The sequence below is a fragment of the Pongo pygmaeus genome, chromosome 19, assembly GCF_028885625.2.
Source record: "Pongo pygmaeus isolate AG05252 chromosome 19, NHGRI_mPonPyg2-v2.0_pri, whole genome shotgun sequence".
NCBI classification, from domain to species: Eukaryota; Metazoa; Chordata; class Mammalia; order Primates; family Hominidae; genus Pongo; species Pongo pygmaeus.
The window spans coordinates 81,193,969-81,206,907 of NC_072392.2; the positions used below are offsets into that span (position 1 = coordinate 81,193,969).

Sequence of the window (12,939 nt, forward strand, 5' to 3'; positions counted from 1 at the left end):
AAAGGTCAGAAATGAGAGAGAGAACATGTCCTAATGGCAGCTGAGTTCATGTCTTTATTAAGAAAGCAATTCATCTTCAAAAGAGATCCATTCTTTGACTTAACAGGTTGTCGTATTCATTCCCTCCTCTGGACTTTTGTTGAGCTCTCAGGGCCCTTCCCTCCTTCTGTCCAACCATTTCTTTTTCCTATTCTGCTTTTCTCAAGAAGCAGTTCTATACCACCCCAGTCAAACTTGTATCCCTCCTTCTTGTAATTTATTACAGAACTTACTGTTTTATTCATGTTGAGACTTAATTCTATAATATGCTATATTATATATTTAAATGTTTCAAGCATTCTGTTTCTCACATAGATTATGACAGTTAAGTAGGCAAGACTTTCCTCAAATCAATTCTATATGCCCTATGGCACTTATCACAGCTATATACGAACAGTAGGTGCAAATACTTGTCAAACATTTATAAATGTCAATGTAAAAATATATGAGCATTTGTTTATTCACATTTTACATGCATTTTTCATTTTACAAAAAAGGGATTTACTAGAAACTTCTTTTAAGTAGTAGCTCCTCTATGTGGAAATGTTTTTAAGTGTTCATCCAGAAATATTAAATATTCATCAAAAGGCTGAGGTAGAGTTGGTGGGGAAAATGTTGAAGCTATTGGGTAAGTCATTAATTGCAGATCAACAAGAAATGAGATTATGAAAAACAATCAATGAGGAAAATCTCATTTACATCAACCTTTTAGAAATGCTTCCATTGTGTGACTGGCTCACTTGTTTTTTGTTTTTTTTTTTTTTTAGTGGGGGTCTTACTCTGTTGCCCTGGCTGGAGTGCAATGGTGCAATCATAGCTCACTGTGGCCTTGAACTCCTGGCCTCAAGTGATCCTCCTGTCTCAGTCTTCTGAGACTCTGGGATTACAGGCATGAGCAACTGGCAACTCACATTTAAAAAATATGTAATCTTTGTTCTCCTTTACACTTTATATGGCAATCTCCTCAGGGTAACTGACAGAGAATAAAGTTCATGTCTAGGTTCAGTTTGTGGCTCTACCCATCATTCAGTGTAAAATTGGGCTGGTTACTTAACCTCTCAGAACCCCCCTCATCTAAAAAATTAAGATAATACTTATCTGATAGGATGTTGTGGGAATTAAATGAGGTTGTGCATATAAAGTAGCTGGTGAAATATTTGCTGCCAGTAGGTGATCACTCAGGGGTGGGTGGTATTACTTTTTATTTAGGGAGAGAGAGTTGAGGGACAAGGGTAGAAAAAGGTGAACCTGATGGTTTACTTAAGAGACTTAGAGGGCTGGGTGCAGCGGCTTATGTCTGTAATCCCAGCACTTTGGGAGGCTGAGGCAGGTGGATTGCTTGAGCCCAGGAGTTCGAGACCAGCCTGGGCAAATGGCGAGACTCCATCTCTATAACAATATAAAAAATTAGCTGGGCATAGTGACATGCACCTTTGGTCTCAGCTACTCAGGGGGCTGATGTGGAAAGGTCACCTGAGTCTGGGAAGTAGAGGCTGCAGTGAGCCATGATGGTGCCACTGCACTCCAGCCTGGGTGATGAGGGTGAGACCCTGTGTCAAAAAAAGAAAGCAAAAGAAAGAAAGAAAAAAAAAAGAAAGAAATAAAGGAAGAAAGGAAGGAAGGAAGGGAAGGAAAGGGAAAGAAAGGAAAGAAAGAAAGAAAGAAAGAGAGACTTAGAGGTAGCCAGGGAAGACACCATATGCAGAGGTGGGTGATAGTGCAGAGATGAAAGGGCAAGAAAGGGCATTTTGAATGATACAGATGATGCTAAAATGTTGGGAGGTATAGGGTAAGGATGGGCTACGTTATGAACAATTATTTGCAGGTTCTTATTACACGGCATACATTACATTTCCAAATTTAAGTTATAGACTAACATCTTTACTACAATGGATTTTTAGTAGGTAATAAAATTAGTATTCTCAGGATTTCAGGTAATAGTGACAGAAAAGGGAATCAGGGAGAGGAGTTGAGAACAGAGGTGGCTTCTTGCTGTAATGTTGCTCTCTGTCCCTACTATACCCCACCCACAACTCTGTCAGGGACATATTGTTTCCTCCTCAAAGTTAGAGTGTGGCAACAAATTATAAGGCTGGACAGTAGAACTACCTGGAAGAGAATTGGCAGAATGGAAGGATGGTGGATGATCAAAAGAGCGAAGCACTGAGTTCATTCCTGGACACTGCCCACATGAAAATGGGATTTGGGAAAGGTTGGCTAAAAGAAGTGGTGACTGATCTTTGGAAGTATGTTGAGGACAGTGAGTCAGAGTTACTCACTTTATCAGTGCAGGAGACCATGTGGGTTACAGCTATCAGAGCTTACTGTGGGTAAATCCAATAAAGAGCTCTGTTGCTAAAATTGAACAATTACAGTGTTTTTCTAATTTCCAGGAAAAATGGGTTTAAAGGTTTTCATTTTGTGAATTATTATTAATTTTTTGGTACTTCCTACCTTGTAAAAAAGTTGCAAATAAATTTAAAGAGCAAAACACAGACATATTATTTCTTAAAAACACATTATTTTTTAGCTGGACACAGTGGTTCACGCCTATAATCCTGGCACTTTTGGAGGCCAGGTTGGGTGGATCACATGAGGTCAGGAGTTTGAGACCAGCCTGGTCAACATGGCAAAACCCCATCTGTACATAAAATACAAAAATTAGCCAGGGGTGGTGGTGTGTGCTTGTAATCCCAGCTACTTGGGAAGGAGGCTGAGGCACAAAAAAAGGCTTGAACTCAGGAGGTGGAAGTTGCAGTAAGCCGAGATGGCATCACTGCACTCCAGCCTGGGTGACAGGTCGAGACTCTGTCTCAAAAAAAAAGAACAACAACAACAACAAAAAGCCCCCATTTTTTTATTATGTGTAGATTTGCATAACCATAAAATTGCCAGATTTAGTGCTTGTAAAATTGTGTCAATTCCATATGGCAGAGTTAAATCTATCTGTTTTTCATGATGCTGCACATTGAGCACCATAATTTCTAAGGACTGCCACCTGAACTAGTTTGAAAACCAACATTATACCCCTAACTGCCTTTTGTTATTTCTCGGTGAAGGAATGTTATTAGCCTCAGTGAAACTCGCAGGGAAAGGCTTAGATACAAAGTAATCTTAAAAATAAACAAAAAAAAAGACCGAAGGAGAATTAAATAGGGTAAATTCGAGTGTAAGAAGGATAACATAATAGCTCCTGTTTCCTGAGTCCTTATTGTGTAACAGGATTTGTGCTAAGTATTTTCCAAAATTTTGTTTCATCTTTACATCCATCTGTGAGGTAAGTATTAATATCACCCACGTTAGATGAAGAAAGGAAGGTCCAGAGACCTGTTCAAGGTCACATAGCAGGTAAGTGTTGGGTGACACTGAGATTCAAACTGAGGTTTTCTGACTCCAGTGATGATGACATTGTAATGCTTCTTTGTGTGTATGTGATTTTAAAAAACTGACATGAAGCGCACAGATCTTTTTGCATATGTATACACCCGGGTAACCATTAAGATATTGAATATTTCCAGCAAACCAGAAGGCTCTCTCCTGTCCCCTCTCAATCAATTCCCCTGTAAGTAATCACTACCTTGCCTCTAATACCATAGGTAGATGGGTTTTCGTTAGATTAATCTAACTTTCTGGAGTTAACACCAAAAGATTCCGTATGTCAGCCCTTCACCTTGCCATGTTAGCTGTATTATTCAAAGCTGCTCTAGCTCTGACTTTGCAAGCATTCACTGTAAAGAAGAACTGTTGGATGGACATGTTCATATCCAGTTTCTTGTATTGTTCTGAAATTAATACTAATTTTTGAAAATCGAAGAAACTCCTGGATGAAGTGCTACAGGATGAGGTAGATTAAAGTGCTGTTATCAAACAAACCTCTCTACCTTGGAAGCGCCACAGACAGAGCTTCCTTGATTGATGTAATTTGGCGCATCTATTTCCGATCACGGCATCTGATTAAGAAGTTGGATGACCACGAAAGGTCATCTCAGTTTATGGAAGGGAAGGCGAGCCGGGCAGAGTTGGTAACGGTGATTGCTTCGCATCATCTTGCAGCACGCGAAGATGTTTATGTCCTAATATCTTCCACAGCCGACTTGCTGTTTTATGATAGGAGGAAAAGAGTAGAGGGGTAGAAGATCTAGGTGGAGGGTGAAATACGACCTAACATCGTTCGAAGAGGTATTAATGTGGTGGCGTTCCCGCCCTTGCCGACCAGCCCTTAAAACCACGCTACTTCTTAGCCAACCTGGCAGTGACAGAAGCAGCGCCACGACTTTACCTCAGGTTCGCAACCTCTGGTTGGTGAATTTTCAGCCATTATTCTAAATAACAGTCTCGGTGTCCCCACCAACCCCACTGTTGTTTTGTTTTTCTTTCTCATTCTGATTCTCCCCACAGCCAACCGTGGCCTTTTGAAGCCGTCTACAAACTACCACTGAGAATGCGGGAAAGAATAACTGACACTTGTAGGCTTCGAGGACTCTCAGAGTCATATGTGCCTGAGGTGACCGAAGTGGGGGAGATCTAGGGGAGCGTTCCGGTCATCAAAGCAGGACAGGCCCTGAAATGGGCGCACGTGACAGCAGCAGCCACCTCGAGAGTGACATCACCCCTGAGGGCGGAGCCCAACTATGTAGGGCCTTGTCAGTTACCGAGCTTCCTCCCTGCTGCCCCTCCAAATGCCACCCACAAGTCCGAGCCCCCCGGGGATACGAGAAATGCCAGGACATCCCAGAGCGCCAGAGCCAGGGCCCCGTCTCTCCGCGCGGACGAGGGCTGCGTCCCCACTCCCTCTTCCAGCCGTTCCCCACCCCCAAACTGTGGAAGGGGCGGGGGCGCGCGCGCTCCACCACGCACGCGCCCCCACGCACGCGCGCTCCCTCCGCGCTCGCGCCCCTCCCCACCACGGCCCGGAGGGGGCGGGGCTGCGGGCGGCCTCCGAGGGTGCGACGCCCACAGCGCGGCGGCGGCGCTAGCGAGCGGCCGGCCGGGCGCGGGTTGCTGGGCGCGCTGCTCCGGCGCGGCCCGCTGGCACAGCCGCCTCGCGCGAGCCGCCCGCCCGGCAGGGGAAGCTGCGAGCGCTCCGAGCGCCCGGCCCAGGGCCGCTGGCGCTGCCCTCCCGCCGCCGCCACCCTCCGCGCCTTCTTCGGGCGGCCCCGCCCCCATTCCCATCCCCCTCGCGCTCACCTCCCGGTTGTGCCGCGCGCTAGGCGGAGCGAGGCGCCCGCCGCCGCCAAGCCGAGCCGAGGGGCGAGAGCTGACCCCCGAGCCGCCGCTGACAGGAGCATCGCCGCGGGCTGCGCTCGCCGGCTGCGAGGCCCCGCCGCGCCGTTCCGGGGTGCAGAACCGCCGCGGGGCGTCGGAGGACTGCGAGGTGCTCCGGGAATCGCGGGCGGCGCCGGCGGGCGGCGCGGTCCTCACAGGAGACCCCGGGGACTGGGGCTTGACCCGGAGGTGCAGAGAGCCCCTCAGAGCGGCAGGTAAGGGGCCCGGGGAGCAGGGCGAGGAAAGGTCGCTTCAGTGACAGGGTCGTTCGCCTCTACAGCCTTGGCTCTGGGGAGAGGGGCGGGGGCGAGCGGGGAGACGGCGAAATGGGCAGCGAAGTGCCTCGGTGTCCAAGGCGTGGGGAAGGCTGGCTCCGAATATGACACCAAGACGGGCTTCAGAGGCGTGTGGGGTCGCCACTTGGCTGTCACCGAAGATGTCATGGAATTTGGTACCTAGAGCGTCTCTGGATGACGGGGATCAAGAATAAGATACGAGGCGGATTGCTAAACGTGGCAGGGAATGTGGTGCAGAACGAGTTGCAAAATGTGCCCCCAAGAATGCAGCATAAAAGTAGTTGTGAAATGTGCCAGGTAAAGCACAGGATGGGCTGGCCTGTGTGGCGTTGAAATTCATGGTCGAAGTGTTATTAGCGATATTAATAATTCCTCTGGGAAAGGAGGTGTAGCATAATAAAAGATTAATAAGGCTCATTGCTAGATATTTTGCCATAGGAAATCGGGAGGAGCTATGATAAGCTATTTTTTTTGAGGTAGAGAAAGTAACCACGTGAAAGAAAAAAAGCAAATTGTGTCTGGCTGTGAGATGGGAAAGAAAAAATAGGTCTAAAATAATTCCAGGTTTTGCCATCAGCGTATAGAGCACTGGTACAATTGTATCCAGTCTTCAATTCCAGGTGTGGAATGTTTAGAATGGTCTTCACAAAACATAAACAATGATAATTAACATTAGGAAGAAGATTTGGTGTTTCGGGTGTCTTTCACTCTCTTCTCTGCTCCTCTCCAGGAAAAGACACAAACAAAACCCCGAACGTCTTGACCATAATTATGAGTTAAAGATCATTAGGCAAAGGGAAGTATTTTTCGTATGTGCCCTTTTCCTGATTTTTACACAGGTGAAAATGTCTGTAATGAGGAAAGCAAAACAGTATGGTGAACAAAAGGGATAGATTTTCAGGCATTTTGAGGGGTTGGAGCCAGTATCTATCACAATGGTTAATTATGGAGAACGGCAGTACTAAAATATTCTTGTATGTTCTTGGTGTTGGTATGGTGAAATAAAAAAAAAAGAATACAGTAAATTGGCATAAAAAGCAACAACATGGATACTGTCAGTGGAGTGCTTCTTGCAGCATTTCCCAGGTAGATCCTCTTAGGGAAGTGAGCACGAAATAAAACGTTAAACATTCTCTTTCTCCCTCTGTCCTGCTCCCCTGTGTATCTAGATATTTATTTATGTCCCTATATAGATATATGTGCATGTATATTATACATACATAAGAAATTACCCACATGCTGCAAAACATTGTGACTTCCATTTAAGAACATCTGTTTCGAGAGGATTGTCAGAACATAGCTGGAATTTCAGAAGTAACAAAAGACAACTCCATGATCTATTTAATCTAACTTATATGTATACATACAATGAGTGTGAATATACTATATAACAAAAGCAGAAATATGGAAATGTGTTCATTAGAATGTACTTAATTATTGATGAGATTTTAATGTTTTATGTTATAATTCTTGTAAAGAAATTAAATTACATGTGTGAATGCTGTTCTTATTATAGTAATTTGCCAGATAATCTGAAAATTCTTACTGATTGGCTTTCCCTTAGATCCAAATTCAGCCATTGAGGGATCATTTGCTTCAAAGACAAAAATAGATTTTCCTTGGTGATTGATTTTGGGTTTTAGTCTTTTCTGTAGGTACGTCCCTTACCTTGAGAAGCTGTTGGGGCTGAAGAACAGAGGAAAGGGCCAGAGGAGAATAAAGAGAATTCTGTTGGGTCTTCCTGTTTTGTTCTGACTGTAAGCCATATGTACTGCCACCCCCTACTGTCTGTAGGAAGAGGTGTTACAGAGCCCGATTCTTTTCTTGTTATCACTGCCCCCTTGTGTAAGGGAAGAAATTGATAGTTGCGCTGGGGGAACCAGTCCTCTCAGATTGTTCTTGATAGAGTAGTTATGTAGATCTGTGAATCACCTATTTTCTTCAGAGTTGAAGGGCTTTAAACTTACTGTTAATCAGGCCTCAGATTTGACGTCTATTTTAAATATAGGTAGCATTTGATGTTAGTCAGGAATTCAGATTGCTTAAGAATGTTTTTGGTACGTTCAGGAAGAGGGTGCAATACAATTACTACTACATTGTTCTCTTATTTTATGCAGGGGATTGGTTCCAGGACCCCCACATACACCAAGATCCTTGCATGCTCAAATCCGGCAGTTGGTGTATGGAACCATGTATAGGGAAAAGTCGGCCCTCGGTGTACTCGGTTTTTGCATCCCATGAATACTGTATTGCTTGAAAAAAATCTGCATAGGAGTAGACCAGCACAGTTTAAGCCCATGTTGTTCAAGGGCCAGCTGTACTAGTAGTAACAGCTCACATTTATGTAGCACCTATTCTTTGCCAGTCCCGTTGTACATTGTTTTAATCAGTTCCACCACCCTGTGAGGTATGTACTGTTATTTCTGTTTAACAGATGAGAATGTGAAACACAGAGAGGTTAAATAACTTGCCCAGTACTATATAGCTGAGAAGTAGAAGAGCTAAGTTGCCATTTAGGAATGCTAGCTCCAGAACCTGTGCTCCTCATCAATATGCTATATTGTCCTCTCTCTCACTCAAGGTAGTATTGACAAGGCATAATTAAAATGCATGTACGCATCATAAAGCAAGTACTATAGATGTGGATAAACCTGGACAACTCACATAGATGTTAAGTCTGCATATATACAAAAGATACAGTTATTTGCAGTGTGAACATTTCTCTTTAGGAATTTGTTTTTTAACTTATTTCTGGGATTATGCATAGAGGAGTATTAGTACTTTTTATGTGGTTAAGGAAATATTTGTGATGGTGGTTGGTTTTAAGGGAACTTCAGAGGTAAAAAGTTAATTTCAAGTAGTTTAATATAGTGTGTGTGTGTGTAGATAGTGTGTATATAAATACACATTAATACACACACACACACACTCACACACACACAGCCTTTTTAAGAGCACCAATAAACCTTTACTGCTTATTTTCTGTAAGGAAATTAAGGATAAATTACAATATTTTTCTTCCTACTCATATTTTTATGATCTCTTTTTCATTTATATTAAAAAGTACCATAATTAGCACAAATGGATTAGATGCCTATGTACATTTTACCTCTGATGTCAACAAATGTTTGTTCAGATTTTTCTCACACTTAAACATTGTTTTATAAGATATTGACCACATATGACAAAGTATTTATAAAAATGTGTAAAATATAAAGACTTCACAATGCAGCCAACACTTACATGCCTTTTACCCAGTTTAAGAAATGGAACATTATCTTTCACAATTATAATAGTTATTTTCTTCTCTTAGCCAAATTGCTTCTGCCATTCTTTTTCAACAGAAACCTTTCCTTATTGTGCTGCGAATTGCGTATCTCATGTAACCAAACATTTCCTTTTTTATATACATTTGTTGATATGGGAATTCAATATAGTCTACTGCTTATGGCTAAAACTTATTCAGGATATATGCTTACGTAATTTAATATATTTAATAAATTGTCATACACTCAGACTGTGCTTTGTATTTGTATTGGTTACTGGTTGGTAGTTCATTTTAGCATACTTCACTTGTAAAACTTAATTTGGTTTGCAAATTAGGATTTTACTAACATTGTTAAACATTAATACATTATTTCCCTCTTGCATCATGGGTTCTTGACTGTCCCATGCTAGCTCTGTTTTTTCTTCTTTCCCCCGTAACTGCCTTTGCTTTTTGAGTATTTCTTAAATGACTCTGTATGAATTATTTTGAATAGAGAGGGAAGGAGACCCTAGAAAGGCGTATACTAATCCAGTCGTTTCAAAGGGGACTATTAGGGTGGTTGGTACTGATTGAATATATGGTAGAACAAGTGTGCATAAAAGAAATGCATGAAAATCCTCTCCTTGTCATATTTCTTCCTTTTACAGTAGAATTAAAATGAGATCTGAGACACTCTGATTGGGCACACTAGTTGAATATTGTTGGATTGAACTTACCCAGAATCACCAATGTTAGCTGGGATATTTTTGCTGACAGTACAATATGCAGATTTTAATTCAAGGAGCTAGAACAAGCTGTTGCAGAGGGCTGTTTACTCTTCTAGTACTAGTCTGATCAAGGCACCAAATATAAAATAGTTTGGAAGCTAGTTCAATTATTTGGACTTTTTTTTTCTTTCTGAATGACTTGAGACTCAGCATTGTTATATTTGCTTAATGTGCCTGTAGTCATCAAATGCTGTGATTATTTTGAGGGAAAGGCACTCTGTAAATATACTATACAAATAAATAGTTTAGACTTCGTTGTAATACCATGAGAATACCGCTTGGTTTCTTTGAATAGTGTCTTTTGTAGTAACTTGCATTAGATGAAGACTGTTTTAGATAAAAAAAAAAATGAGTTAAGGAGATGTGTGTATGGTGATGCAGAGTGTATATCCCTGACGAGTTTCTTGAAAAGGCCACGGAGAGAAATAGGTTAAAGAAGAGCTTAAAGACTAGAGCTATGTTTTCCCACTTAGCAGTCTCCTTCTGCCCTTCGCTTTCCCTTTCTTTTCTCTTTTCAAGACAGGATCTCACTATGTCTCCCAGGGTAGAGTGCAGTGGTGTGATCTTAGCTTATTGCAGCCTACGTCTCCTGGGCTCAGGCGATCCTCTCATCTCAGCCTGCTGAGTAGCTGAGACTAAGGCATGTGCCACCATATCCACCTAATTTTTGTACTTTTTGTAGAGACAGTGTTTCACTCTGTTGTCCAGGCTCATCTCAAACTCCTGGACTCAAGTGATCCACCTGCCTTGGCCTCCCAAAGTGCTGGGATTACACGTGTGAGCCAACTGTGCCCAGCCAGTTTTCTTTCTTTTAGAGCAGGGGTCTCTAACCCCTGGGCCATCATGGCCTGTTTGGAACCAGGGTGCACAACAGGAGGTGAGTGGCTGGCCAGCCAGCATTATTGCCTGAGCACCTCCTCCTGTCAGATCAGCAGCTGACAGATTCTCATAGGAACTTGAACCCTATTGTGAACTGCTCATGAGAGGGATCCAGGTTATCCACCCCTTATGAGAATCTAATGCCTGATGATCTGAGGTGGAACAGTTTCATCCCCAAACCATCTCTGCCCCCCCACCCCTTGGAAAAATTGTCTGGAAAAACTGGTCCCTGTTGCCAAAAAGGTTGGGGACCGCTGTTTCAGAGGACATTTTACTTTGCATATGTAAGATTCAAGGTAATATTAGATGGAGAACAAGAACTTTGGGTCTGAGTTTTAGAAGGCTAGAGCAGGTTATGCAATTAGTGAAAAAACTTTCTGGGAGCTTTTTTTTCTAGAAGGGTCAAAGTAACTATAATACCATAATTTTTTCTGGAAACAAATTTATTAGGTCAATTTATTTTAAAAAATCTTTATAAATCATGTGAAAGCTGTGTTTGTAGATATGTCATATAAGTTGTTTTTTTGTTGTGGGCCACACATGAAATATCTTGCTATGTTCAGTCTCTGTTTGCTCTTGAATAGTTGAAGGTAAACATTACTAAGTTTAAGAGGCAAAATAATTGTGTTGGTGTTCTATTATGCCTTTTCTTCCCCATAATATCAATTTCTGTCTTTATTCACTACATGTTTTATAGTGCATCTTAAACTCCTTTCTTTGTTTATCAGAACTTAAGAGTCTCATGTCACTCATTTAAACTGAGTAGTTGCATTATAGAAATGATATTGTTGGTGTGTTTTTTTAAAAATCCAATTGCTGAGGAAACATCTTTAGTGTTTTTGTCAACTTTGCCTACCTTTCTTCCATTGCGTTGCTTCCAGAGTGATCTTTCTAGATAGTCATTTGATCATGTCACTTTTTTCTTCAGAATCTTTCACTGGCTCCTCATCACTGAATGGATAAAGTGGAAACTCCTTAGCAAACCATTTAAGGTCCTTAATGATCTGGTCCCTGCCTCTTCTTTAGACTCATTGCCTGCCACTTCTGTCTTCAAAGTGCTTTAGTGATAGTAAACTGTGTGTGGTTCCTTCAGTATGTAGTATTCTCTTACCTTTTCATGCCTTCTTTATGAAGTTCTTTTTTTCATGGACTACTCCTGCCCTCTCCTTTGTTCTCTGGGAAAACTGCTTCACAGCCATCATGCCTTAGCCCAGTGTCTTCTGAGTGAAGAAGGTTTTGCTTACTCCCCCAGGTGGGCTTGGGCACAATGTTCTCTATCTATTCTCCCCTTGCACTTGGTGTATATAGTAGTTGCCACCCCTTTTTTTTTTTTTTTTTTAGACGGCGTCTCACTCTGTTGCCTAGGCTAGAGTGTAATGGCGCCATCTTGACTCACTGCAACTTCTGTCTCCTGGGTTCAAGTGATTCTCCTGCCTCAGCCTCCTGAGTAGCTGGGTTCACAGGCATGTGCCACCATGCCCAGCTAATTTTGTTATATTTTTAGCAGAGATGGGGTTTTGCCATGTTGGCCAGCCTGGTCTCGAACTTCTGACCTCAAATGATCGGCCCGTCTCAGCCTCCCAGAGTGCTGGAATTACAGACGTGAGCCACCGTACCCGGCCGTAGCATATTTTAAATATTTAATATGACTGGCTCATCACTAATGTGTAATGCTTTTAAGCAGGCACTATGACTTTTCATCTTTTCAGCATCAGTATAGTTAGTACATAGTAGGTGCTTATTATCTACCTATTGAGTGAGGATTGTTGACAGTTATCTCAGTTATGCCTTTGAAACCTCATCTCTTATTGTGGAATTAGAGGAAATTTTAGGCACCAGGAGGTAGGTTTAGAGAAATATATACACCATCTAAAATATTACTCAGAGTAAGTCCTGGACTATAACTAAAACTAACCCTAAAGATAAACCAGATTTTGTTCTTTTTTATGTTTGCTGGTGGCAAGAGGAAGATGGAGAAGATTCTCTGTGTGAACTTTAGCCAAATGATTTTCTTTGTACAATGGAAGAGTTGCCAAACTATAGCCCATAGACCAAATCCAGCCCGTTGTCTGTTTTTGGATGACCTGCAAACTAAGAATGGTTTTTACAATTTTAAGCAGTTGAAAAGATATCAAAGGAGGAATAATACTTCATGACATATGAAAATTAAAGGAGATTCAAATTTCATTGTCCATAAAGAAAGTTCTATTGGAACTTAGCCATATTCACTTATTTACATATTGGGTATTGGGTACAGCAGCAGAGTTGACTACTAGTTGCTATCGAGACCATACGGCCTGCAAAGCCTAAATATTTACTAGCTAGCTCTTTAGAGAATAAGTTTGTCAGTCCTTGGTCTATTACACAGCCTGTGCCCTTTAAGTGTTCATTGAATATCATGAGTTGGAGATATACCAGCTACCTT

At 42.1% G+C, this 12,939-nt stretch overlaps 1 protein-coding gene across 6 annotated transcripts in view; it reads left to right on the top strand.

The window, feature by feature from the left end:
• The first annotated feature begins 5,034 nt into the window (after nucleotides 1-5,034).
• TANC2 (tetratricopeptide repeat, ankyrin repeat and coiled-coil containing 2) overlaps nucleotides 5,035-12,939 on the top strand; it is a 487,927-nt gene continuing 480,022 nt past the window's right edge. For 5 of the 6 annotated variants that reach the window (XM_054458934.2, XM_063657088.1, XM_063657090.1 and 2 more), the window contains exon 1: nucleotides 5,388-5,519. The gene's annotated coding sequence lies outside the window, so the exon portion shown is untranslated. Of the gene's footprint in view, nucleotides 5,520-12,939 lie in introns of all 6 variants that reach the window. The other variant, XM_063657089.1, reaches the window with a different exon arrangement.